The sequence below is a fragment of the Borostomias antarcticus genome (assembly GCF_949987555.1).
Source record: "Borostomias antarcticus genome assembly, chromosome: 11".
In the NCBI taxonomy this organism is placed as follows: domain Eukaryota; kingdom Metazoa; phylum Chordata; class Actinopteri; order Stomiiformes; family Stomiidae; genus Borostomias; species Borostomias antarcticus.
The window spans coordinates 441,771-446,770 of record NC_140244.1 but is presented as its reverse complement, the minus strand read 5'-3'; the positions used below and the strand labels follow the sequence as shown (position 1 = coordinate 446,770).

The 5,000-nt window shown below is 44.1% G+C and overlaps 1 protein-coding gene across 1 annotated transcript in view; it reads right to left on the bottom strand.

Annotated features, from left to right (window-relative positions):
• The window catches only part of LOC311315091 (copine-9-like), a gene marked incomplete at both ends in the record, with an annotated part of 35,497 nt that overhangs the window by 12,601 nt on the left and 17,896 nt on the right, over window positions 1-5,000 (bottom strand). The window lies entirely within an intron of this gene.

Here is a 5,000-nt window from a genome sequence, read left to right as displayed (position 1 = left end):
GTTTATTTGAATATTTCCAGCCATGGTGCAATTATTAAAACAGTTCTCCAGAGCACTCGTTTTTGCTGGTAGGGGTGTGGAAGTGTTGGAGTCGAACTAATGAGTGCATTATTGTAATAGGATACGAAAAAGGCGAGGTTGCTGCGAGTGGTTGCTACGCAAAGCATAGCCTACCGCTTGATTTTATCAATGGCCTCGTCAATGAGATTGACGGTGCATTAATACTAATTGTTATGCGGTCGCAGCCGTGGGTTACAGAGTATTTTACCACGGCTGCTAGCCAATCTGAATCAAGTATCCAAACCTTTCGTTGTAGAATCAAAATTCTCCTGCTGAAGGCATTCATTATACCATGAGAGCCACTCTGTGCTTGGAGACTAAACTTTGAGATACCCTGAACTTTTTGGAGTCTCAGCTTTGAGATACCCTGATCTCTCTGGTCTCTCATTACCATAACTCCAGAGCCAATTCTACTTCAACCTTGTCCGCCGGGATGAGACTGTGTTCTTCAGAGATGAAAAATAAGACTGCAATAAAAGTAAATGACGCTCTGACCTTAGATGCCTCTGAGGAGACACAGAACCGAGGGAGGTCATTAACTTAAGAGACATTTACTACAGTATCTGACATAAGTACATTTACTATCTGACATTTTGAAAAGCTTTGAAAAGCTATAACTGATATTCGATATATTTGATATATATACAGTATATATACACACTCTAAGTTTTTATCATTCTTTATTTTTGATTCTTTATTTTCTATCATTCTTTATTTTTTGATTCTTATTTTTTTTTTATCATTATTTTTTTTAATGGTATATCATAATTTGTACATTTGCACTGTATTTTGTTGCATTGTTCTTTGGTATTTTGACATTGCACAGTTGTTTGTACTGTTGTGCACTGTCACGTCTGCACCCTGCCCTGCACCCTGCCCTGTCCTGTCCTGTCCTGTCCTGTCCTGTCCTGTCCTGCCCTGTCCTGTCCTGTCCTGTCCTGTCCTGTCCTGTCCTGTCCTGCCCTGCCCTGTCCTGTGTGGTCTACAGCAGCGCTGTCTCAGCCCTAGTCACCGTCCTAGTATGACTGAACCATATACTGGACATGGCAATGAACAGATATATATATATATATGTATGTATCTATCTATATTGAGTATACATATATACACATATACACACACATACATACATACATACATACATACATACATACATACATACATATTTTATGTATGTAACCAGATATAAAACTGGGACACTAGGGATAGTATTTTGAACTTCGGGGCATTTCTGTACAGAGCTGATTTCACAAGCATTGATTTTTACAGACAAAAATGAATGTGTAAAACAGAAGTGCATTCTGGGACCCATCCCAGGACACGTCATCCAAGTCCCTGAGATAACACTTGTGAATAATGAATTTGTTTTCAAGAGTGGAGCTCGGCAACCCGCTCTCAAGCAAGCCTTGACAATGGGAGGCTAATTAAAGGCGCCTTCGCACGGTGCTGCTTCCAGCTTGGTCACGCTGAGGTGAGCTCTAATTTAGAAAGCTGATTGCTCCGACGCCCCCTCAGAAATAAGCAATGTTTAAAAGGTAGCAGATGAATCTGGGAGCCAGGCACCGAGCGTACACGTTAGGTATTAGGTTGGTTTGAGCTACAGTCGGGGCGGCTGTAGCTCAGTTGGTAGAGCGGGTCGTTCAGTGATCGAAGGGTCAGCGGTTCAAATCCCAGCTACGACTGTCCACATGTCGAAGTGTCCTTGAGCAAGACACCTAACCCCAAATTGCTCCCAATGAGCAGGTTAGCACCTTGCATGGCAGCTGCCGCCATTGGTGTGTGAGTGTGTGTGTGAATGGGTGAATGAGAGGCCATTGTAAAGCGCTTTGAGTGCCGCTAAGGTGGAAAAGCGCTATATAAGTGCCGTCCATTTACCATTTTAGCCGACATGATGGAGAACAGAGCTTCGGTGTACGACTCGGCTGTAAAAGGGATGATGGTTTCTAACGGTGGACATGGCTGTAAAAGGGATGATGGTTTCTAACGGTGGTGGGACATGGCTGTAAAAGGGATGATGGTTTCTAACGGTGGTGGGACATGGCTGTAAAAGGGATGATGGTTTCTAACGGTGGACATGGCTGTAAAAGGGATGACGGTTTCTAACGGTGGACATGGCTGTAAAAGGGATGATGGTTTCTAACGGTGGACATGGCTGTAAAAGGGATGATGGTTCCTAATGGTGGTCGGACATGGCTGTAAAAGGGATGATGGTTTCTAACGGTGGTCGGACATGGCTGTAAAAGGGATGATGGTTTCTAACGGTGGACATGGCTGTAAAAGGGATGATGGTTTCTAACGGTGGACATGGCTGTAAAAGGGATGATGGTTTCTAATGGTGGACATGGCTGTAAAAGGGATGATGGTTTCTAATGGTGGTCGGACATGGCTGTAAAAGGGATGATGGTTTCTAACGGTGGACATGGCTGTAAAAGGGATGATGGTTTCTAACGGTGGACATGGCTGTAAAAGGGATGATGGTTTCTAACGGTGGACATGGCTGTAAAAGGGATGATGGTTTCTAACGGTGGACATGGCTGTAAAAGGGATGATGGTTTCTAACGGTGGACATGGCTGTAAAAGGGATGATGGTTTCTAACGGTGGACATGGCTGTAAAAGGGATGATGGTTCCTAACGGTGGACATGGCTGTAAAAGGGATGATGGTTCCTAACGGTGGACATGGCTGTAAAAGGGATGATGGTTCCTAACGGTGGACATGGCTGTAAAAGGGATGATGGTTCCTAACGGTGGACATGGCTGTAAAAGGGATGATGGTTTCTAACGGTGGACATGGCTGTAAAAGGGATGATGGTTTCTAACGGTGGACATGGCTGTAAAAGGGATGATGGTTTCTAACGGTGGACATGGCTGTAAAAGGGATGATGGTTTCTAACGGTGGACATGGCTGTAAAAGGGATGATGGTTTCTAATGGTGGACATGGCTGTAAAAGGGATGATGGTTCCTAACGGTGGACATGGCTGTAAAAGGGATGATGGTTTCTAACGGTGGACATGGCTGTAAAAGGGATGATGGTTTCTAACGGTGGACATGGCTGTAAAAGGGATGATGGTTCCTAACGGTGGACATGGCTGTAAAAGGGATGATGGTTCCTAACGGTGGACATGGCTGTAAAAGGGATGATGGTTTCTAATGGTGGACATGGCTGTAAAAGGGATGATGGTTTCTAACGGTGGACATGGCTGTAAAAGGGATGATGGTTTCTAACGGTGGACATGGCTGTAAAAGGGATGATGGTTTCTAATGGTGGACATGGCTGTAAAAGGGATGATGGTTCCTAACGGTGGACATGGCTGTAAAAGGGATGATGGTTCCTAACGGTGGACATGGCTGTAAAAGGGATGATGGTTCCTAACGGTGGACATGGCTGTAAAAGGGATGATGGTTTCTAACGGTGGACATGGCTGTAAAAGGGATGATGGTTTCTAACGGTGGACATGGCTGTAAAAGGGATGATGGTTTCTAACGGTGGACATGGCTGTAAAAGGGATGATGGTTTCTAATGGTGGACATGGCTGTAAAAGGGATGATGGTTTCTAACGGTGGACATGGCTGTAAAAGGGATGATGGTTTCTAATGGTGGACATGGCTGTAAAAGGGATGATGGTTCCTAACGGTGGACATGGCTGTAAAAGGGATGATGGTTCCTAACGGTGGACATGGCTGTAAAAGGGATGATGGTTCCTAACGGTGGACATGGCTGTAAAAGGGATGATGGTTTCTAATGGTGGACATGGCTGTAAAAGGGATGATGGTTCCTAACGGTGGACATGGCTGTAAAAGGGATGATGGTTCCTAACGGTGGACATGGCTGTAAAAGGGATGATGGTTTCTAACGGTGGACATGGCTGTAAAAGGGATGATGGTTCCTAACGGTGGACATGGCTGTAAAAGGGATGATGGTTTCTAACGGTGGACATGGCTGTAAAAGGGATGATGGTTTCTAACGGTGGACTCGGCTGTAAAAGGGATGATGGTTTCTAATGGTGGTGGGACATGACTGTAAAAGGGATGATGGTTTCTAACGGTGGACTCGGCTGTAAAAGGGATGATGGTTTCTAACGGTGGTCGGACATGGCTGTAAAAGGGATGATGGTTTCTAACGGTGGTCGGGCGGCTGGTTGACGCATCTAGACGTTAGTTTAATCATTTTGTATCAAGATACTACACTCTAAAGAAAAAAAAGGTGCCACTTAGAACCACAAAGGGTTCCACAGCCACCTCTATGGGAGAACCCTCTACAAAACCATCTGAAAACCGCTTAAGGAACCCTTTATGGTTCAAGGTAAATCCATATAATCAAACAAAGGTTCTAGCTAGAATTAATTCCCTAATAAAAGGTTCTACCACAAACTAAAATAGGTCCTTTCAGATTGTTCTTCAGCAGGAACCAGTAAGGAACGTAATCTGAGTGATGGGAAAACTATAGTTTTCAAACTTCTTCACAGTGATGCAATTGTGCTGAACTGAGCAGGGCTGAAAGTTGCACGGACAGCCATGACATGCGTATTTCACTTCACGAGATTCACTTTGAGACGTTAAGCCTGTCATCGAGATGTCAACCAATTAGAGGCTTGTGGAAGCATCATTGCATCATTTCACATCATCTAAGACTTCCTGCAGAGTGGGCCGAGGGTAACGCCCCTTTTCTGTCCTGGGAGATACAGTATGACATGTCTGGAAACCATGGAAACCTCTGTTTTGACTTTTATTTTGTCGTTTTTAATTTGTGTGATAAGGAGACATACAGAAGGCCTACATACTGTAAAATGGACTCTTGTTAGAGGAAAAATATTTTAAGATGTCATGATATCTGATCTCTTCATAATAGTCCGGTAGATAAGTTCAACAATTGACTGAGTAGAGGCATGATAATTGGCGTGTATGTATATTTATTTAGCACTGAACTCTCTCCCCCCCTC